The sequence below is a fragment of the Pseudoliparis swirei genome, chromosome 18 (genome assembly GCF_029220125.1).
Source record: "Pseudoliparis swirei isolate HS2019 ecotype Mariana Trench chromosome 18, NWPU_hadal_v1, whole genome shotgun sequence".
NCBI classification, from domain to species: Eukaryota; Metazoa; Chordata; class Actinopteri; order Perciformes; family Liparidae; genus Pseudoliparis; species Pseudoliparis swirei.
This window is the reverse complement of record NC_079405.1, coordinates 24525680-24550079: the sequence shown is the minus strand read 5'-3', so window position 1 is coordinate 24550079 and position 24400 is coordinate 24525680. Positions and strand designations below refer to the sequence as shown.

The 24400-nt window shown below is 42.1% G+C and overlaps 2 long non-coding RNA genes across 2 annotated transcripts; one reads left to right on the top strand and one right to left on the bottom strand.

Moving 5' to 3' along the window:
* The first annotated feature begins 136 nt into the window (after positions 1-136).
* LOC130208899 (uncharacterized) lies at positions 137-979 on the top strand. The gene is made up of 3 exons (XR_008834498.1): positions 137-224; positions 363-458; positions 598-979. It is a non-coding gene; the product is annotated as an uncharacterized LOC130208899 (long non-coding RNA).
* Positions 980-9650: 8671 nt separating this feature from the next.
* Positions 9651-22505, bottom strand: LOC130208900 (uncharacterized). The gene is made up of 2 exons (XR_008834499.1): positions 22454-22505; positions 9651-11553 (listed from the first exon to the last, which is right to left on the bottom strand). It is a non-coding gene; the product is annotated as an uncharacterized LOC130208900 (long non-coding RNA).
* Positions 22506-24400: the final 1895 nt, after the last annotated feature.

Below are 24400 nucleotides of genomic sequence, written 5' to 3'. Positions count from 1 at the left end.
AATTTGGATGGAACAACTTTGTGACCTTAATGACACCCAGCAACACGGTGAGATTATAATCCATTTAAATGCCAGAAGCAAGCAATTATTTGTTTTTAAGATGTTTTTTTCTTTATTTGTGTTAGAGCTAGAGACACACAAGCACCACAGGGGAGGATCTGCAGCAAAGGGACCACCGGAAATCAAACCTTGGCCGCCATGATGACGACATGTGGCACTTGAGTGTGAATCTAGCCTTTTCATTTTTATTTACAACCTTGGCATTGAAAAGAGCTAAAGTTGATGCTTGAGATGATTTTGTTTTTACTGAAGAGGATGTATGTCCTCCCCTTGTCCTTTATCTCCTTACTCTTTCTTTTTAGGTGTGACTACGACTACCAGCATGAACCTCAACACCTTCTTTGCTGTTCCACTAGTGTGACCCATGATCGGATACAAGTTGTCAAGGATAAACGGGAGTAAGTTGTTTTAAGTTCAGTGTCTTAATTTAACAACAGAATACATTTTTATTGTTCGAACCACCTAGTCATGTTGTAAATGCTATTTAAAGTTATATTATTGTTAATCTTTTCTGTTTTGTCTTTTTTCTGGCTGTAGAGAGAATCATGTCAGCCCACAGACAACCGGTTGACCTGTGAGTCTTCAAGCAGTAATGATGACTACTCCTGCCTTAAGTTCCAGTTTCCTGAACATCATGTCGGCATGAGATTCTGTCCCCACCTGTCTTCAGTCTGGACTCAATGAGTTGTTTTTTTTACAGGGGGTTTCAGTCACATGGTTTATTTCGAGGCTTTGTCTGAGTTTCAGTGCTGCAGTTATTTACCATTCAGGTGTGTTCAGAAAAATCCAATTTGTCATTCTCATTTGAAGGGCTTGCTGCAGTGATTCTTTTGTGTACACCAGGATTTCTTTGTATTTTGGCATTTTACACAAATGTTTTTGAAAGATGGTCAACAAAGTTGCACAAATAAATGTTTACATGCTGCTTTCCTAAATGTGGTAATTTTTTAACTGCGCCTCAGTAAATTCTTGCAAAAAGAAGGCATATTAAGTAGATTCTACATTTAAAAAATATGGCAACAAAGTGACAATCATTAACTTTACATAGATTTTAAGTCATGTGGTACCAATTATAAGTTGATTTGAAAAATTAATTTCAGTTTAAATGTGTAGAATTAAGTAACATTCTTCCAAGTTATGAGTTGATGTAATTTATTTTATTTATTGAATCCAAATCATTCTTATCCAGATATTTACTAAATAGAAATCAATTTTATCCACATAATTAGTAAACATAAATTACTTTTTGGCAGCTATTTGGTATATCTAAATTACTTTCTTTTGAATACCTAGTAAATATTAATCATTTCCCCTGTATAATTGATTTGGATTTACTCAACATTTGCCATATTATTAGTAAATCCAAAATATTTGTATTTAATATTTTGTTTAAATTCGCTAAATTAAATCAATAGTTTTTAATCAAAGATGAAGTATTAAATTCTATTCAATTATATTAATTGTCACTTTGTTGCCTTAATTTTATTGAGTAGACAATGGTCCAACTTTTCTGAGTGTACCTGATCTGTAACCAGGAGTCATCCTGCCTCATGGTCAGTGTTGTTCTTGTTCCCTGGCAGCTCCTCGCTTCTTGCATTGCTTTGTAAATGAAGCGAGAGGAGGTTGACTTTTTTTAAGATTTCACAGTTGAGAAAAAAAGAGAGTTGCACTCTGTATTTGGAAAGAAAATCAATACAAACATATCTTAGTGTTTCTATTGTGGATTTTCCCATGTCCTTGATATTTACTCTGAGACTTGAGTTTTTTTTAAAAAGTTGCTCTTCCATAAAGTTGAGGTACGAGCAGAAGGCAGATTAAAAGAAGAATGGTCAGAGTTAAAGCAGTGGAAGCAGAGACATTAAACATCTGTTTTCAAAGACTGAACTACTTCTGACGAGTAAACTCAACGTTACTACAATGTGTAAAATGCCTGGTGTTAGATTCAATGATTAAAAATGTGCATGTGGTTGGTATATTTGAGGCTAATTCCAATATTTTTAGATATTTATTCATCCCCAGGGGGAATTTGTTTGTAGCAGCAGCAAGCATGTTTACAATATATGCAATAAAATAAAATAGCAGGGAAGGACATATTATATTTAAGAATTGGAATAATGAATGAAAGAACATTTTAATACAAAAATGTAATTAAAATACAAATTGTATACGGTGTATCTTAGTGTATATCAGGGCTGCCTGCCCTCAGAGCACCCATGACCATTAGCATCGCGACACGCCCGCTCCTTCCTGACCGATGGCGGCGCTCTGCTACCGGCGTGCTGAGGTCTCGTGGTGTACTTGCCGCGGGAGGCTCCTCACCTGCACGTGTAAATTATGTTTTTTTGTGGGTTTTTTGCATCGCGCCGTTCTCCGGACTCTGTGTGCCGCTCTTTTTTTGACCTTTTATTAACTTTTCCAGCCTTTCTAAACACCGAGAAGCTGCGCTGACCTCGGTGCTCCCCACTGGGGTTTCCCTGAAATACAATTTGGACAGCTGGAAATGTAGCTTATCAAAATAACGCTATCATTTAATGAGGTTTAGGCTGAGTCAGGTATCCACAGTTCTTAACTTCAGAATCGATTCCGAGCTCCATTTTTTCTTGTCAAAACAAGCCGCCTACATTACCCGCAATGTAAGTAAGTAAGTCTTTTTGTTCCATGGACATGAACAGTCCTGGATGAAGTCCGATGTTTCTTCGACCGTTACCTACGTGCACATAGAAGACGAAATACGTTTCCCTCAAACCCGATTGCGCACGCAGTCTGGTTGTACGGGAATGAAACCGCCTCGACCTGGAGCTCGGGAATGTTTCTGCTCAAAAACGACATGATTGAAGATCAGAACAGCCGAATCGTTATCCGTCAGTCAGTCCATCGATTCATTGACTCGTTACCAGTATTCCCTTATGTGCTCTCGCGTTCTCGTCATCATTTGAGCATCTTTTTTATACGATCGATGTGACTCATTGCGTTACACATTGGGCAAATCTAATTATAGCTTTGGACCTTGAGAAAAATAAATATTATTAATATTATGGCAAGTTACAGATTTGCTTAAAATAAAATCCAAATATTGCCGTAATATTAATAATATTTATTTTTTGCAAACTTTAAATTGAATTCATTCAAAATCTACACAGTAATATCTCATAAAAATATTGATGGGCCTAGCAGAGGTCACCAATAACAAGACTGCAGTGTAACTCTTTTCAAGAAAGTTACAGATTTGCTTAAAATAAAATCCAAATATTGGCATAATATTAATAATATTTATTTTTCGCTAAATTTAAACTGAATTTATTCAAAATCCACAAAGTAATATCTCATGAAAATAATCATGGGCCTAGCTGAGGTCACCAATAACAAGACTGCAGTGTAATTTTTTTCAAGAAAGTTACGGATTTGCTTCAAAGACATATCAAATATTGGAAATATATTACTATTATTTTCTTTATGAAGTGCTTTCATTTAGAAATCAAACGTCAGAATGTCTTGATTATCTCTGGGTGACACCTTGAGGTACTCTACCATGAATCAGAAGTGAAAGTATTTTGTAACAACGCACCATTGTGTTCTAAATCTATTCTGAAATTAGACACACATTTGAGCATGAATGTGATTTTCTATATCTTTTATTTTGAAATTTTAAATCAAAACATCCAATATTGGAATAATTACCTTATTTTATGTATTGCATTCATCATTCATTCAATTCGTGATTTTTCATCTCTTCAATTAGTTTAATCTATCACTATATCTGTATTTAAAGGCGTGTTTCGTAATATCACGTTCACCGGAAGTTCGCTCTTATTTTGAAGACAGTTTTCACACGCTCGTACCGTAATGTCTGGTATATACGTGTACTGAAAAAAATCGTGCGGGCTGGCTTGACTGTGTTTTTCGAAGTGGCGGCTGGCTTGACCGCAGTCTCCAGCGGCAAGTCCGACGACAGATAGCTATGTCAGTCATCGGACAGTGTTAAACAACAGCTGTTCTGTTAAACAATCGAAAGAGCAATTTTAATGGATTAACAATGGATATGATCAGTTTAATAACGGGTTAACATGACACCGCAAACGTTTGCCCACACGCCGCCCGATAATTAATACCGTTACGATAGCTATCTAAGCTTGTCCTTCTAGAAATAATTGTAGCTTTCAATCATCACTGTGTGTTGTTTTTTTAATGTCGTGTATGTATGTATTAATTTAAATGTAATCGTGGTCTGGGACATAGCACTGAATGGCTATCCTATTTCTGTTTTCTGCCCCAGAGACGTTTCCTGGAGGTGCTGGTGCTGGCTGGTCCTCTGCTGCCCTCCCGACATCTGCATCTGGCTCCAATGACCTCTGGCACCTCACATCCACCTCCAGGGCCTTTAAGAAGATGGACCGCCATCGCGTCTTCAGTATCCCGAAGGACCTCTCCACAACACAACACACCTCGCCTTTGACAGGCAGCAGTTGTAGCGTGCTTGGAGGTGGACAGGCTGCCTGAAGGGGGTCATGAGGCAGATGGGTTGGGACAGGCAGGGGGAGCCACCATCCCCAAGGATACAGTATCCTGGTGGAGGGTATGACTGCTCATAGAAGATGGGGCTGTTATTCAGGACCCTGGCATCATGCACTGAGCCTGGGTAGCCCACACACACATCTATGAATTTGCACTTATCATTACAGATGGCCTGCAGCTGGATGGAATGAAAAAGCTTCCTGTTAAAATAGCAGGCAGCATCCTCCGCTGGGGGCTTCACTCTGACGTGGCAGCCATCAATAGCCCCCACCACTCTGCTGAAGGCTGCCGACCCAGCTAGACGGGCGAAGCGGGCACCTAGGCGTGGGAGTTCCTCTCCTGTAGGGTGGCGGACAACGGTGTACAGGAGCGCAGCGATCTGCCCACTCATCCTGTGCACCAGCCGGTGACCGGTGGCCCGGGGCCTGTCGAAGGCCCTGGCCACCACCCGATAGGAGGTGGCGCTGGCAAGCCAAAAAATAAAAACTAGACAGGAGATCTCGGGGCCCCAACCGTGGTCACAGTCAGTGCCCAGCACAGCCATGAGGGCGTTGAATGACTCTCGGTGAGCCTGAAGTCCACCCTCATGTCACTGTGGCCATCAAAATGCAATGCCAGCAGTGGCATTGCAACATTGATACGGCAGCGCCGCCTGGGACTGGGTGGCTGCTGTAGAGTGTGGGGAGGGGAGGGGAAGGGAAGATTATATTAATATGTAAGTCATTTTATCAATAAAATGTTGTCATTGAGGTTTTGTAGTCTTTTATTGTGTTTTCTGATTTATATTAGAATTGATGCATGTTTGTAACAATAATTAATATGCCTGTGTGTTCAATTGCTCATTGATTCCTGTATCAGGGTGAACTTCACTACAACAGAGATGTGTATAAAAGTAGTCAGTCAAAGTAGGCATAGATCCTATCTGCCTGATGGATCGTCTGGGTCGTGGAATTCCTGCTCATGACTACGCCACTGTCCTGTTGAGACTCCTCCCCATCTGCCTGATGGATTCCATCGTGGAATATGCGTACTATGAACTATTCATACACTCTCATATTCATTGAATGTATTTTAACTCTAAATCTGTCCTTCTGTACACATCTATTGCATCTGTCCATCCTGGAGGATCCTGCCCCTGAAGGGTTATTTGGGAGTACAGATTGTAAAGCACTCCGAGACAAATTTGTAATTTGTGAAATTGGGCTATACAAATAAACTGAATTGAATTGAATTGAATTACTGTGAATTCAAGCAGATGATGCCTATCATTTCAGTGGATAATTCTTTAAACTAATTGGAATCTAGGGACAAACATGTACAGATTTGTCATGTTTTATTTCCATATGGTGTGAATGGATTGCAAAGAAGAAGGCTACGTCTGACAAAGATAATTGAGAATTTAGCATACCTAGCTAGGAGAATTTAATTGCAACTACTACATGAAGCTATGCTGTGAAGGTAAGGCAAAATCACAAATAAATTTACATATACCATCTCGACTTCAGCCAGAAGGCGGAGGCTCCTGCCGCGATTGTGGAGGTATCGCAGTTTCCACATGGGGTGGAGAAAGAGGTAAACAAGGGACAACAAGAGGGCAAGAAGTGCATTCATTTTGTCACTTTAAGGGTTAGGGTATCGCAAGCAGATTTGCATACGTCACTCCCGGCTTAATTTCGCGGGTGCCGTGAACAGATTTGCGTCCGTCACTTCCGCCAATTGGTTAACGTAAGTGTTCCATTTGAGACAGCACTTATCAGCGACGCAGTGCACTACAATACAGTGCACTGAATTGTAGTGCACTGTATTGCAGTGTACTTCGTAAAGTGTCCGGTAGTAGACACATGTCTTTATGATTCAAACCGGAAGTCTAATATTATTATTTTTGCCACTTTGCTTCGTGTTTTTTGCACATAACCAAACTTTAATCCCGCCGTTCATGTTCTTGAAACCTTTTTATTTAACGTTTCGACTTCCACGAACACGACATGAAGAATAAATGTTACTCGGCTGCTTCGACAACCGAATCGTCGTGATTGTTTTCTGGAGTTTTGAGTTTTATTAAACTTGTTCAACGTGACGGTAATGTGATTATTTACACTTTAAAACATTCATAAATCTACGTTGAGCTCCTTGTGACGGGATGGACTGGTAATGTGAATATTTACATTAAATTACAATAAGAAAACTTTATAAAAAAAGATCTTTTCATGCCCAGGAAGTCAAAACATTCAGAAGAAAAACATGTTGAGACATATGAAGTTATTCTAGTGTTATGAAAAGTAATTAGTGTAAAAAAATGTCACGTAAAAAGCTTCAAAAGGACTGATGAAGAGGAGGCTGGTGATGAAGAGGAGAATCCCACTACCCAAGACAACCAGAGAATTGTCGGCCATACTGCGATCGTCTTCTGGTGAGAAGTGATGCATTGTGGGAATCATCTGCAGGGTTCGTCTGTCCAGGTGAACTGTGATCTGATTGGCTGTCAGACCTGAAGACACAAACTCAGACCAGCAGCTGTTGATGACGTCACTCAGCAACATTCAGACACGTTTAAGTCCGTGAAAATGTATATTGTATTTCATTTAAAAATCAGTCAGTTTGTCTAAATACATTTGAATTTTTCATTTATTAAAAGGTCAGAAATATGCTGAATATTTACCTTTTTCCTTTGATGTCGGAAAATTAAAATATATTTAAAGTCGTCGTATGAAATGTGAAAATACACAGAAAGAAATAGCATGAAAAAAGTATTTTTAAGTATTAGAAATGTAAAAAAAAAAGGCAATTTAAGGCAGAAAATATGACCAAAAAATAAATTATAGTACAGAAAATGAATAAATTGTTTATGTCGATGTGAATCATAGTACTGGTACTACTAGTAGTACTAGTACCAGGAGAAAAACACACACACAGGCACACACACATACAGGACTGTCTCAGAAAATTAGAATATTGTGATGAAGTTCTTTATTTTCTGTAATGCAATTAAAAAAACAAAAATGTCATGCATTCTGGATTCATTACAAATCAACTGAAATATTGCAAGCCTTTTATTCTGATTTATTGCTGATTATGGTTTACAGCTTAAGAAAACTCAAATATCCTATCTCTAAATATTAGAATATCATGAAAAAGTATACTAGTAGGGTATTAAACAAATCACTTGAATTGTCTAATTAACTCAAACACCTGCAAGGGTTTCCTGAGCCTTGACAAACACTCAGCTGTTATAAATCTTTTTTTTTACTTGGTCTGAGGAAATATTAAAATTTTATTAGATAGGATTTTAGAGTTTTCTTAAGCTGTAAGACATAATCAGCAATATTAAAAGAATAAAAGGCTTGCAATATTTCAGTTGATTTGTAATGAATCCAGAATGCATGACATTTTTGTTTTTTTAATTGCATTACAGAAAATAAAGAACTTTATCACAATATTCTAATTTTCTGAGACAGTCCTGTATATACACACACACACAAACACACGTACACACTTACAGTACATTCACACACACACAGGCACACGTATGTTGCTCATCGGTCGCTCTGCTTCCCCCTGCAGGCCGGAGGCAGTGGTGCGCCATCGGCGTGCTGGTCGTCGTGATGATCGTGGTCCTCGTCCTCTTCTTTGCTCTCTGACCTTTGACCTTTGACCTCTGGATCAACGCTCACCAGGCGCCTCGCTGTGAGGACGGCCGTGTCTCCTCCTCCTCCTCAACCTCCTTTCCACTGAGGAGAAGCACAACCTTCCTTCTCTTTTAATGATTCTAGTGGGGAAACAAACAACAACAATAACAACGACGAGGAGGATCTCCTGGCTGAGTGGGGGGGGGATTTCAGTGTTGCCTTAAATATATTTTAATATATCGTGGACGTGTGCAGTATGTTTATGTGCCTACATATAGATCAGGGGGGGGCACCAGGGGGACCACCAGGAGGACCATAGATGCCGGTTCCCCCCCCCCCCATAGATTACTGACAGATGCGCATTTCATAAAAAGTTTAATAGTTGGTTGGACCCGTATGAGGCTAACTCTGTGAAGGTGGCGATAAGGTGGTGATAGTTTACGAGTTTTAATTAATGTATTGTCACCTAAAGAAAGCGAATAAAGAAGAGTCACCAGCAGTTCACGACAATTCATATGATCCGTTACAACGCCTATTGCTGTCATAATACGCAGGCGAAACATATAAAATAATAATAAATAAGACTAGAGGACGCTTTTTCGATTTCATAACAGCATTGTAGAAAAGAGACAACAAACGGCAAAGATACGTTGATTGGAGACGCATTTGTAATTGTAATACGTCAAATACAAACGTAATCTGGAGAGAAATACATTTCAGTCAAACGTAACTGCAAATTGCATTTTAGGTCTGGGGGAACGTAATTTTTGTGATACAGGGTTGCTGTTCACGCTGCCTTCAGGTGCGTTCATTTGGAATAACTTTAGCATGGTTTTTCTGAAGCATGCTGAACCTTTTGTGCCGTCCAGTCGCATTCACACTGACCCGAAGACATTCCAAGTGAGGACAGTCTTCGAACTTCGACCCAACTAAGAACCTCATCTGACTCAACTGAGAACCTCATCCATTGACACAGAATATAATCCACTTTCATAAATAGAATAGTAGAGCCGCTCTGAGACGGTGTCGGAAGTGTATCGACCAGAAAGACAAGGCCAGAGTACGGTCAAGCAGCGCTGCACTGCTACACTGCACTCTCTCCACTCAGCACCCATTAAAAATACATTGGCATATGAGGGCTCAGTGCCATGTGAAATGTCCCGACCTGCCCGAGAGGTCACGAGAGGTCAGGGCATTTTGCAAGAACTTAGCGATAAACAGCTTCTGTAAAAGCAAGCAAGGAAATGACCTAAGAAACATGACAGGTTAAAAAGACTGTAAGGAAGGACCGCGTCTAAACAGGAAGAGTCCTTAGTGTCCTAGTCCAGACCGTCTCAGCTCATGGTTCATTTTTGTCAAATACAAGCAGAATACCAGATAATACTTAAAACCAGAATGAAACTGTCCTGGCAGTAATACTACTACAACTACTACTACTACTAATAATAATAATAACAATCATAATAATAATAACTTTATTTATATAGCACCTTTAAAAACAGAGTTTACAAAGTGCTCTACAGAGAATCAATGCAAAACAAATAGAATGGTAAGATACACATAGAAAATAGAAAAAACAGACAAACTAAATTAGGGGAACCAAAGAACTGCATAAAAGGACGACATCACTTAAAATCTGTTCTATAACAATGGGTTTAAGAAGTGATTCAAAAGAAGTTACTTTAATGATGCCAAGTATTTCTCTTCTGCTTTTCCAGAGGGGCCCTTCACACTCCAGTGCTCCACACAAGAGATTAAACTCTGGTGCCCCGTGCTTCTTTTCTCTAAACACACACAATAGTGGGCAGATAGACCGACCACATGACCAGGAATTAATATAGAATAAAGAAAAGGACAAGGATTGAGTTGACTCAGAAATGATTTGGTCACTTTTTGGACTTTGGATATTTAGTAAATAAGAGACCAGAAAAGCATTTTAGTACTTTTCCCTGAGTTCTCTTCATATATATATATATATATAGCAACAAACAACTATTGTGACTGTACAGACATAGTGCAGTAAAGTCTAAATCCCTCTGTGTGATGTCATCAGATCTTCCCTCTGCACCTTTCACACATCAATCTGGGGAATTAGAGTCTGCTCAGCTAACCGAGCGTGCTAATGGTGCCTTCAACACAGCGCCCGCGTGTGTATTTGTGTTTTGCTCTGATATGCTCGGACCCCTGCGTTTGTGTGTATTTTATCAGGCGGATACGGATGTTAAATAAACAGTGTTAGAATTATTAGTTCTCATGTCTTCCTATATTTGTACTCTTTGTTGGCAGTTTCTAATGACCTCTCAAGAAAGGTATTGAGTTAATATCGTTTGATCAGATATTTCCTAAAACGATACCGAACCCGATTTGTCACCATGAAGTCGTGAGCCGTTGATCCACACTGGCGAGTTCCATTTGTCTTTCTGAGGTAGTCGGATTTCTTACAGAATCCCAGTCTTAGGCAGTGATGAGCCTTAAAATCATTCTTTTAGTTAAGCTTAACCAAGTGTTTCGCAAAAGCATCAGCCCAATAATTTAATGTTCTACATTAATCACCTGATGAGAAGAATCGTGTTTTCATAAACATAAAAAAGCAACAGAAATGCTCCCAGTCTCGTATATCACCTTATATCGTATATCATATGACCTTAAATTTAAGTGATGTAAAATTAAAAATTAAAGTGTGAAATTAGAGGATGAGAATATGACATTAACATCAAAATGAATTCATCTGTCAGTTACTCCATCCTGGCTAATTTATGAGCATCAGTTCTGACTGAAGCTGTCCTGGTGGCATATTTTATCATCTGCGTCATCCATTTGCTTGTCATTTATGTTGTGTATGTTTACAAACTTACATAAAGCAGTTGTGATGCAGAAAACACATATTACTGAATCCTACAGGAAGCATCACTTCTCATCATTCAAGGTTTAATGTGAGCATCTTCTGCCTGACGCAGCAGCTAAATCAAACAAAATCTCTCTGCAACCGACTCTCACCCAGGAACATGAATCATAACGAGTAGCAAAAATGTAGAACGGCATGAAGCTTTTCTATCTGCAAGGGTTACAGGTACTGGAACTCACGAGCACGACTCAGAATCAGATGGACAAGCAAAATACTTTTTCTCCAGTTTCAGGGAGTCAAAACCAGAAGGTCAGTCAAAACAGGCAAACAAATCAAGGGTCAAATCCAGGGTTAGCACAGGTAGATCAGAACACACAAGACAATCCAGCAAAGGACAAATGCAAATGAGGAGACCTAAGTAGTGAGAGACTAATGAGGAAACGGGCTGCAGGTGAGATGGGCGTGAGGACCAGGTGACGGGAATGAGGGATAATCAGGTGTGACCAGGATCTGAAATGACATGAGAGTTAATTGACCAGGCAGACAGGGGGAAAACTACCGATATGAAGGGGAATTGGTGACACTATAGAGCGTATTCACTCACGTGACCACAACAACCTTTGGCGGCCATGTTGGGGTCCATGCACGGCATTTGTAAGAGCCACAAGTGTGTTTTTAGTATATTTAAGTTTCAGAATTGTTTATAATTTAATATTTAGATTTATGCTCATTTTGGAAGAACTATAAGTTGAATATATTTAAAGATCTTTATGTTAATGACTGACGCTCGGGCCAGGCTATTTAATGACGTCATGACGGCAACAGGTGTAAGAACAGAGCCGCATTAGACATGAGGGATATAGTTTTTTTACCGTAAGACCATGAGATCGTTTTGAACGTTTATTATTTTGTATACTTTGTCAGCGTTTTTTTGCTGTTTAAAATAAAATCGAAAGAAAAGGAAATGAACGGTCTCCTGTCATGCGCGTCAGAGGAAACTCACTGTGTCTGCAGCTTTTTAGCGGATTATGAAAACAACAACGACGGAACGCCGCTACAATAGTAAAAAAACTCTTCCAAGGAGTTGACAAGAGGATTTCAGATGCCAGCTGAAACCCGAGGAAAGGATCTAAAACCCCGCGCGCTGCGCCGTGGTGCTGCTGACCGAACGAAAACGTCGGAAAAGGTTGGAAATACTTTTTGAACATTTGCACGCAATTGGCGCATTGCTTTGTTAATATGATGGCCGAAGATAAGGAGTTAATGAATGCTGAAAGAACGGAAGCTAAGAGAAGCAGAAAGTTAACGGAGAAAGCACTGGAGGAGAAGCTGCACAGGCTCATTGGAACCAGGAGAGGAGTACTAGCTCGGATAACTGGAAAAAGAAACGAAATTGAAAGTTTAATGACTGATGCGGGCAATCTTAAAAAGTGCAAAAGTTAATGGATAAGGATTTAAACCCTCTTGTCAGTGAGCTTAAAAAGATCAGCGGACAAGTGGGAGAGCTTCTGTCTGAAGAAGAAAAAGATGCAGATATTAACAACTGGTTGGGGCCAAAACTGATGACTATGAGACAGTTTGCAGTAGAAGCTGAGCAATGGATGATGTTTGCTTTGAGCAAAAAAAGTACAGCTGATGACGAAGCCGGTGATCAGGATGAAGATAGAGAGGATGTGAATCCTGAGGATAGTGTTTCACAAGTGACAAGCGTATCTGCCCGGTCAGGCAGGTCATCAGTGTGTGCTTCTGAAGAAGCAAAGTTAGCTGGCCTGGTGGAACGCGCCTCAACTTTACAGAAGAAGCAGGAGCTTGAGTTGGAGTCAGCGCTTATTAAAGCCAAGCTGGAAAGGCTGACTTTGGATGCAGCAATTGCTGAAAAAAGAGCTCAAGTAAATGTGCTTAAAAGCTATGAGAAGTCAGAGGATGGCATGAACAGCTATCTTTACTCACAATATGAAGTGCAAAAGGAGGAGCAGGAACTTTTCCCACACACTAGCACAGCTGTACGTGGAGCTACAGTTCGCATGCGGCCGCAGCAACTTACAGAGCAACAAGCTGCGAGGCCAAGACAGACAGACAACCCTGACAGACAGCATGACAGAAGCAGTAATGCAATTCTTCAAGTAATGCAAAAGCAAAATCTGATCACGGAAATGTTGGTTAATCACCAGAAACAGGCTCAGCTACCAGTTAAAGAGGTTACAGTTTTTAAGGGTGATCCACTTACCTACAGATCATTTATCAGAGCTTTTGAACAAGCTATTGAACAGAAAACTGATAGTGATCCAGACAAACTGTACTACCTGCAACAATACACGGCAGGAGAACCGCAAGAACTCGTACGTAGCTGTGAGCACATGCCATCACGCAGAGGGTTCAGGGAAGCGAAACGACTGCTTCAGAAGAACTATGGAGATGAGCTGATGATAGCAAGCGCTTACATTGACAAGGCGTTAAAGTGGCCACAAATCAAGTCTGAAGATGCGAAAGCACTGAATACTTATGCTATATTTCTGACTGGATGTCGTAACACAATGGAAGATGTGGAGTTCATGGCGGAGATGGATAATCCCACAAATATGAGAATTGTGGTATCCAAATTGCCATATAAAATGAAAGAGAGATGGCGCAATGTAGCATTTGACCTCAAGGATGGTAGAGGTCACAGAGCAAGATTTGCGGACCTTGTTAACTATATTGACCGCCAAGCAAAGATCGCCATGGACCCACTCTTTGGAGACTTCCAAGACAGACGCACATCTACAGTCATCAAAAGCAAGGAAAAGGAGAAACTTTTCAAAAGTGGAATGAGAGGAAGCAGCTTCGCAACAAATGTGTGGATGGAGAGGAAAAGGCCGGATGCAACAACATGGCAGGCCAACCCAGTTAAGGCAGCTAACGCCTTCGAACCGCCATGTCTTTTCTGTCAAAAGAATCACACATTGGAATCATGCAGCAAAATTAAAGGGCTAGCACACAGGGATCGTGTAGAATTCTTGAAAACAAAGGGAATATGCTTTGGATGTTTAACACGAGGACACCTTAGCAAAACGTGCAAGAAGAGGATGGTGTGCACACAGTGCTCCCAGAAACACCCAGACATCCTTAACATTGCGAAAGAAGCCAACACGTATATTTCATATAAAGTGGCGAGTGAGGGCGGTTCTTCAAATGAAGAGGTCTCAGGAGCCCAGAACTCAGTTAAACCAGAAATAGTTGGCTATGCTGGGACAGGAAACACAGAGTGCATGCTATCGATTGTACCAGTGAAAATAAGATCCTGTAAAGGTGGAAGGTGTATAGAGACGTATGCTTTTATAGATCCTGGAAGTACAGCTACGTTCTGTACCGACGAGCTTCGAAAGAAGCTGAACATTAAAGGAAAACCGACTCAGATATTATTGAGCACTATGGCTCAAGATAAACCTGGTGAGCAGAAGCTCATCAACAGTCACATGCTCTCAGAACTGGAGGTGTGCGGCCTTGAGGACACAAAGTACGTCCAGCTACCCAAAGTCTTCACGCACAGCAGTATCCCGGTGCAAAAGGAAAACATTCCGATGCAACAACATCTGCAAAAATGGCCGTATCTGCATGAAGTAACCTTACCACACATCAACGCTGAGGTAGAACTTCTCATTGGAGCTAACATCCCAAAGGCAATGGAGCCGTGGCAGATAATTAATAGTCGGGATGATGGGCTCTATGCTGTGAGGACTGTACTGGGCTGGATGGTGTGTGGACCCACAAAGAACGAGACTACTGATTCCAAGATGGAGTCGGCTCATTACAGCGTAAACCGAATTTCAGTGTTGGAACTAGAACAGCTAATGGTTCAGCAGTACAACACAGACTTTCCAGAACGGCGCTATGATGACAAGGAAGAGATGTCGCAAGAAGACAAGCAGTTTATGCACTCAGTGCAACAGACAACAAAGTTTGTGGATGGACATTACTGCATAGGACTTCCATTGAAACATGAAGCAGCTAACATGCCAAGTAACCGCTGTATGGCAGTACAGCGAGCTGCTAGTTTGAAGAGAAAACTGAAAAAGAATGATGTCTTTCTTGAAGACTATAAAGGCTTCATGAAAAGCATATTGGATAAAGGCTACGCTGTTGAAGTTCCTGAGGAGCAGCTTGACCGTGATGACGACAGGGTGTGGTACGTTCCTCACCACGGGGTGTACCACCCGAAGAAAAAGAAAATTTGTGTCGTCTTTGACTGCACTGCTTCTTTTCAAGATGTGTCATTGAATGGACAATTATTGCAGGGACCTGACCTCACCAATACACTCATTGGTGCCTTACTGAGGTTCCGTGGGAATCCAGTAGCCATGATGGCGGACATTGAATCGATGTTCTACCAGGTCAGAGTTCCAGAGATGGATGCAGACCTATTGAGATTTCTGTGGTGGCCAGACGGCGACCTGAGTGTGCCGATAAAGGAGTATCGGATGGAAGTTCACCTTTTTGGAGCCACTTCGTCTCCCAGTGTCGCTTCTTACGCTTTGAGGAGAACAGCGGAGGATAGAAGAGACACAGCAGATCCAGAAGCTGTTGAAACGGTTCTGAGAAACTTCTATGTGGATGACTGTTTAAAATCTACACCTACGGAAGAAGAAGCCGTTGTCTTGGTTAGGAATCTGCGGGACTTGTGTGCTGAAGGAGGCTTTAACCTCACAAGGTGGGTGAGCAATAGTAGAACAGTCTTGCTATCCATCCCTGCAGAGCACCGAGGCAGCGAGCTAAAAGACCTTGATCTCACGCATGATGTCGTACTGACTGAACGAGCTCTTGGCGTACAGTGGAGCACAGAAGATGATACATTCACATACAGTATCAAGCTGCAGGACAAGCCATTGACCAGAAGAGGTATCCTCTCAGTCGTAAACTCCATCTATGACCCTCTTGGCTTTCTTGCTCCAGTCATATTACCTGCCAAGCTTCTGTTGAGAGATCTTTGTAAAGAAAAGCAAGAATGGGATGAAGAAATCAGTGTTGGAAAATCCAATCAATGGTGCAAATGGCTGGAAAACCTCACGCACCTCTCGGACTACCGTATAGATAGGTGCGTTAAGCCTATGGGATTTGGACAGGAAGTGAAAGCACAGTTGCATCATTTTTCTGATGCCAGCGAGAGTGCCTATGGCACAGCATCTTACCTTGTGCTGGTAAATGAGCAAGGCAAACCCCACTGTTCCTTTGTGATGGGGAAATCGAGAGTTGCCCCGCTTAAACAGGTCACTATACCAAGACTTGAATTAACTGCAGCAGTTATCGCAGTTAAGGTGGACAAAATGCTACAAGAGGAGTTGCAAATCCCTCTTCAGCGGTCCATCTTCTGGACTGACAGTACGACAGTTCTGAAATACATTGACAACCGGACGTCACGCTTCAAAACCTTTGTGGCAAACAGGATTAATCTCATTCAAGAGGCTACCAAACCGTCACAGTGGAGGTATGTCAGAACATCACAAAATCCTGCTGATCAAGCCACCAGAGGCATGAAAGTTAAGAGCTTCATCGAAGACGATGTGGAACAAAGGACCTCAGTTTCTGTTGTGGCCAGAGAGTGAATGGCCACAGAGGCCGGATAAGGAGAAGCAAGACACGCAGCCAGATCCAGAGGTCAGAAACATGGCTGTGTATACGATCCTTGCCGAGGAGAGTGCTGACCCTGTGAACAAACTGCTTCAGTACTACTCAAGTTGGGACAGACTGAAGAGAGCAGTCGCATGGATTTTGAGAGTCAAGGAAACTCTGATCCACCTGAGGGACAAAAGAAAAGAATTACAGCACTCCATTGGTCAAGTCAAAGAAAATCCACAAATACTGAAATTACGCATGCAGCAACAAATGAAAAAGGTCAAATCTGACGTAGAAAAGAACACACTAAGCTGGGAACAGTTGCTGGCTGCAGAAGTGGAAGTTATTCGACATAGTCAGAAGCAATGGTTTCCTGATGAAGTGAAGGCCCTCTACGGTAGTGGAACTGTCAAGAGAAGTAGTCAGCTATACAAACTTGATCCCACTTTGCAAGATGGCATCTTAAGAGTTGGAGGACGACTGGACAAATCCACCATGACAGACGGTGCCAAACACCCAGCAATTCTGTCAAAAGACTCCAGAGTCGCCTCCCTCATTTTGCTTGATCTGCATGAAAAGACTGGACATTGTGGGCGCAACTACATGTTGTCGCACTTAAGACAAAAGTTTTGGATTCCGAAAGCAACCTCAGCCATCAGAAAACTGATCTCAAGATGCACAGTCTGCAGGAAACTCAAAGGCAGAGTGGGAGAGCAAAAGATGGCGAATCTGCCGGAAGATCGCCTAACACCAGACCAGCCACCATTTACCAATGTGGGCGTCGATTACTTTGGCCCCTTTGAAGTCAAACGGGGCCGGAGCACTGTCAAAAGGTACGGTGTGATGTTTACCTGCCTCGCCATTAGAGCAGTGCATATAGAGATAGCAGACAGTCTTGACACCAGCTCTTGCATCAACGCCATACGCCGCTTCATAAGTAGAAGAGGCCAGGTCTCCATCATGCGCTCTGACAATGGCACAAACTTTGTCGGCGCAGAAAAAGAGTTGCGAGTGGCCATTGAGAGCTTGAATGAGTTAAAGATTGAAAAAACTTTGCAACAAAAGGGCATTAAATGGATGTTCAACAGCCCAGCTGCTTCCCACCAAGGAGGAGTTTGGGAGCGGCAGATTCGTACTGCACGAAGGATCCTTGGCGCACTTGTGAGAGAACAGACCCTCACTGACGACGACCTCCAAACACTGATGTGTGAGGTTGAAAGTATCATTAATGGACGACCACTCACGAGCCCGTCCGATGACCCATGCGACTTGGAGCCTCTGACGCCCAATCATCTGCTGTTGATGAAAGTGCAACCCAACATGCCACCGGGAACCTTCAACGAGAACGATCAGTATGCAAGAAGACGCTGGAGGCAAGTACAGTACCTCGCAGATCTGTTTTGGACCAGATGGACTCGAGAATACTTACCTCTCCTCCAGGAACGGCAGAAATGGTCAAAGTTGAAGAGAAACTTCCAGCATGGAGATGTGGTGTTAGTAGTCGACAGCTCGTCACCACGAAACACATGGATAATGGGAAGGATAATCCAAACCATACCGGACTCCAGTGGAACTGTACGCAGAGTGAAGCTGCAGACTAAAACCAGCACGCTGGAGAGACCCGTCAACAAGCTGTGTTTACTGCAAGAAGCAACGTGAACACAAGAAGATCAGATGATGAAGAAATGTTTTTTAAAAAAGACTGTTAAACAAGACTTAGATTAGCAGTGATTATGAAGATTTGTTTAGTTTGATACTTGACTTAGTTGTTGGCTCTTTGAATTTAAGTTATTTGGTAATGGTGTAATCTTTAAGCTTAACCATTAGGGGCCGGATATGTAAGAGCCACAAGTGTGTTTTTAGTATATTTAAGTTTCAGAATTGTTTATAATTTAATATTTAGATTTATGCTCATTTTGGAGGAACTATAAGTTGAATATATTTAAAGATCTTTATGTTAATGACTGACGCTCGGGCCAGGCTATTTAATGACGTCATGACGGCAACAGGTGTAAGAACAGAGCCGCATTAGACATGAGGGATATAGTTTTTTTACCGTAAGACCATGAGATCGTTTTGAACGTTTATTATTTTGTATACTTTGTCAGCGTTTTTTGCTGTTTAAAATAAAATCGAAAGAAAAGGAAATGAACGGTCTCCTGTCATGCGCGTCAGAGGAAACTCACTGTGTCTGCAGCTCTTTAGCGGATTATGAAAACAACAACGACGGAACGCCGCTACAGCATTGTTTTGCTTTTTTTTATGCCGCTCTTCTTTAGAAATGACCATTATATCCTGAAGGAGACGCAATTTCAGTTCAAAACGGTGTGCCTTGTGATTATGGTGCTGTGCCTCACTGTTGGATGTGGGACTAATGATTCAGAATATGGGTTTATCAGCTCAACAACAGGCTATTACTTCAACTTGTCATCTACTTCGGCTTCACTCGGCGTATGAGCGGTAGGACTGTTCTCATGTGTTTCTGTTCACACATCGGGTTGTGGGCACGTTTCCATTGACTCTCGTCAATAATCTCTTTTTGCTTTTGCGCCGAGCGAAAATCAATGTTTCACTTGCGCAAAAGGAACTGTGGATGGAAACTTGGGAGGAAGCCATGAACATGGCAACTCCGTCGGGCGATGTCTGCCTTTACTCTGTGATTCATTTCAAGGTAAAATAAAACACTGGCTCCATGGGAACAGCATCAGCACGGCCACCAAACAGTCACTGCTGGTCCTGAAGGAGCTGGAAGCGGCTTCATCAGACACTCGTCCTGGAGGCGGAGCTGTGCGACGACGGATCATATATGAACCCAGACACGGGGCGCTTGATGTGGTATTTCTACAACAAGTATAATGCAGAAATAGTTGTTAATGTCCCATGGTCGACAGCGGAAATGAAAACTGTTTTACAGGAATGTGACCGGGCTATGTGCTGGTAACTAGGGGTAACTAGCGAATTAACCACAAAGTGTTGAGCGAGTAAAATCAGGTAAAAAAGTGTTGCGAATATTCAATTCCAACCGCTGAAAACTGTCTTTGGTAATGCAGAAGGACATGAGGCTGCTGGGCTCTCGCATAATCAAACAGCGGACACGAGAGCCAGGTCAACTTCTTCTGACATTTAATAAGTGGACCCCAAGATGGCGCGATTGAGATTCTGACGTCACGTGAATACGCTCTATTGCATGGTTCATAAGACTTTGGGATGCATGTATTATTACAATGTAGCATGTCTTAAAGACGCTTTAAACTTTAACGTGTGTTCAGCATCGTCAGCACCACAGACAGACCTTTTAAGTACTGCTTTGAGAAAGATGTTCAGAAATTTAAGAGCAATCTTAGAAACTATCCTACATTTATAAGATTGATGATTAACGAGAAATGAAGTCGTGGCGTGAGCATTAAACATGTAGTTACAACATTAATAAAAACATTTCTGTAAATGTGCCAGTTAACCAAGAGGCTGTTTTTGATATATTGTCCAAATAGGTAGATGTCATAAAACAAAAACATAAAATTACACATACAATGTTTGTACAATATTTACGCTTTCCAATGGGTACACAAACCAAAATTGGATTTGGCTCTCGACGGAGGCGGTCGCACTTTTCTCCCCCTCTCCTCCCCATGACCTTCCCCTCGCTGCTTGGCTCTCTCGTCATGTCTTGTCTGTCTCTATACTTGTGAGACTCTCTCCGCATCGCTCTTCGAACTAAAAACCATGGACGTAATCAACTGGTCCTTAAACGCAATTGACACCATCTTCTCGACGAGAAGCTCGGGTTCGGGGGAACCTGCCTGTCCTGCTGGGACGAATGTTGCTGGATACACGATGGACGCGTGGGCGAAGTGGCGGGTCTTGTGCCTAGCACCACTCTCCGTGGAGGACGTAGAAGACATCTACATATTCGGAACTTTGATTACAGGATTTCTGCTGTTTGGATTTGGCGCTGCCCTGGCTTATCGGAAAATTAAGGAAACGGTGACAGCCGTTAAAAGCCCCCTAAGGCTGCCCGACATGATTGAGGCGTTGGGCAGAGTTGTTGGCACTCAGACTTTGGCATTAAACCGTCAGAATGACAACATCGTGGAGAAGCTGACGGCTCTGCAAATGAAATTGGATCGATTTGAAATCCTATTGGCAAACGGGAGGAAATTGGAGGAATAGTGGGTGCGAAAAACTGAATTGCAGCTACTGGAAGACCAAACAATCCCAATCTTATCTGCTTTCGGCTCCCTCTACCAGGACGGGCCCAAGGCCGTGACTGGAATAACAACTCCCCCGAAGATCACTGAAGCGAGACTCTCTCATTCCCATTCCCTTCCCCCTATCCACAGACACCTGTGGTTGTTTTCTCCCCAGGCCCCTTCAAGGCCATCTCCATGGCAACGACCATCTTGTGGACTGAGAACTTTGTCTGTTGTGGACTGGGGGAGGACGATACACCGGGCCATTCACACACGAACTTAACAAACTGAAATGCACTCACTACCCCCCCCCCCATCCCACGCCTTCGCCTGCTTTGCCCCCCCAGGGTGACAGGACGGGGTCTGCGTCCGGCGCCGTGGCGGCGATGGACCGGGCTGGCTGCTTGTCGGTGCTGGTTACCTTCTGCCCCCAATGACGGGGCTATCGCCCAGTCTTTGGATTACCTCCCCTCCCCCCCTTCCTACTCGTTGCAAGTCATGTCTAAGATGTATGTGCTTATGTGCAATGGTGTTTTTTGTTTCTCCTGCTCCCACACTGTACCCCTCTAGGGGCATAGTCGGGGTGGCTTTATCTTTTACTCGCCTCTCTTCCCTCATGTTATGCTGTCATCTTTCATCCACCCTTTCCTAGATGGCGCCGCGGACGGCGCCTCGGTGTATTGGTGCGCGATTCTTGCACCTTCCGCCAAAAAAAGTTCCTCGTTTGTTTGTGTTTTTAATATGAACATTCTTTGGCAATAAACATGTTTCTGATTCTGATTTCTGATTTCTGATTAATGAGAATAGTGAGTACTCTTAGACATTGTCAAATACAAACAAGACATGCAACAAGAAGACTCAAATTCAAAACGGACAAAGTAAATAAAATAAAGGGAGAACTATGTTAAAATGTACAGAATAAAAACATCCAAGTCAGAGACACAGAACATAAAAGCATGCAGAGTAAATACAATATATGACAGCAGACACAGCCAAACAACAACAGAAGACATACATGCAGGTAGAGTGAAAGGTCGACCAGCAAAGGCAAGACATACAGATACCTGACAACAGACAGATAGGAGGAATGTACAATAACATGGCCTGTTTATTCAAATGTCAAAGTTTAAAAGCAAGTATTTCGTCCCTCAATTAAATAAAGTATTGTAATAAATTATCATGATCTATACATTGATCAAAAATAATACTGATCATAGTTGTGTCCCTATACCTCACACAACCCCCATTTAGATGACAGATATATACTTTATTAATCCCCAAGGGGAAATTAGTTCTCTGCATTTAACCCATCCTTAGTTATTAAGGAGCAGTGGGCTGCAGTGATGCGCCCGGGAAGCAACTGGGGGTTCAGTGCCTTGCTCAAGGACACTTCGACTTGCAACTAATGGGGAGAGCGGGGATCGACCCGACAACCTTGGGGTTGCAGGACGACCCTCTTACCCCACTGAGCTACAGCCGCCCCTAATTTAAATAAGCCATACTGTCCATTTAAGGTTGACCTTCATAGATCTGTCCACCACACAGCCTTAACATGCCTTCTACCTCCATTTAAATGATACTGTCTGTGTGTGTGTGTGTGTGTGTGTGTGTGTGTGTGTGTGTGGACTCACTGCTGGTCATGTGGGACACCTTCTCCAGCTTCTTGAGGACTGAGTCCATGCGTCCCCGAAGTCGCCCAACATGCTGAAGAAGAGGACGTGTACTTTATATACTCTATATATATTATATACTTGATGTCTATGTATTTGATACTTTATGAGTTTTTAATATATATATATATATATATACATGTACTTTATATGCCTCGATAACCACCAACGTTAATCACGGAATTCCACAAGGTTCTGTGCTTGGACCAATTTTATTTACCTTATACATGCTTCCTTTGGGCAATATTATCAGGAAACACTCCATAAACTTTCATTGTTATGCAGATGATACTCAACTATATCTATCGATAAAACCAGAGGAGAGCAACCAACTCTGTAAAATTCAAGCATGTCTTAAAGACATAAAAACATGGATGACCTGTAACTTCTTGATGTTAAACTCAGACAAAACCGAAGTAATTTTAATCGGCCCTGAGCACCTCAGAGATCAATTATCTGGTGATGTGGTTTCTGTAGACGGCATTGCCCTGGCATCCAACACCACTGTAAAGAATCTTGGCGTTATCTTTGATCGGGACTTGTCCTTTAACTCCCACGTAAAGCAAATCTCAAGGACTCCATTCTTTCATCTACGTAATATTTCAAAAATCAGGCACATCTTGTCTCAAAAAGATGCAGAAAAATTGGTTCACGCGTTCGTTACTTCGAGACTGGATTACTGCAACTCCTTATTATCAGGCTGCTCTAATAAATCTCTTAGGTCCCTGCAGTTGATCCAGAATGCTGCAGCTCGTATTCTCACTAAAACTAAGAAAAGAGATCACATCACTCCTGCACTAGCTGCTCTGCACTGGCTCCCAGTAAAATCTAGAATCACTTTTAAAATTCTTCTCTTAACCTACAAAGCCTTGATTGGTGATGCACCATCATATCTTAAGGAGCTTGTAGTACCATATTGCCCCACTAGAGAGCTACGCTCACTAAATGCAGGACTACTTGTAGTTCCTAGAGTCTTAAAAAGTAGAATGGGAGCCAGAGCCTTTAGTTATCAAGCGCTTCTTTTATGGAACCAGCTTCCACCTTCAGTCCGGGAGGCAGACACAGTCACCTCGTTTAAGAGTAGACTGAAGACCTTCCTCTTTGACAGAGCTTATAGTTAGGGCTGAATCAGGTTCACCTGGTCCAGCCCCTTGATATGCTGCTATTGGCTTATAGCTGCCGGGGGACGTTTAGGATGCACTGAGCACCTATCTCCTCTTTTTTTTCTCTCCTTAGGGATGAATTTTCATCTCTCCATCACACATTACTAACTCTGCTTTCTCCCCGGAGTCCTTGTGACTTCACGTCTCATGGGGTCATCGGACCCTATGAGACGGCATAGATCCTATCTGCCTGATGGATCGTCTGGGTCGTGGAATTCCTGCTACCGACTACACCACTGTCCTGTTGAGACTCCGCCCACTCCTCCTCCCCACCGCCATCTGCCTGATGGATCGTGGAGGTCTCCATCGTGGAATATGCCTACTATGAACTATTCATACACTCTGTCATATTCATTGAATGTATTTTAACTCTAAATCTGTCCTTCTGTACACATTACATCTATTGCATCTGTCCATCCTGGAGAGGGATCCTCCTCTGTTGCTCTCCTGAAGGTTTCTTCCCTTTTTCCCCTGAAGGGTTATTTGGGAGTTTTTCCTGGTCCGATGTGAGGTTTTGGGGCAGGGATGTCTATGTGTACAGATTGTAAAGCACTCCGAGGCAAATTTGTAATTTGTGAAATTGGGCTATACAAATAAACTGAATTGAATTGAATATATATATATATATATCAGAATCAGAATCAGACACAGTTTTATTGCCAGGAATGTTTACACAAACGAGGAATTTTTTTTGGCGGTAGGTGCAACATTTGGACATGACAAACAACAATCATCACAACAGAAA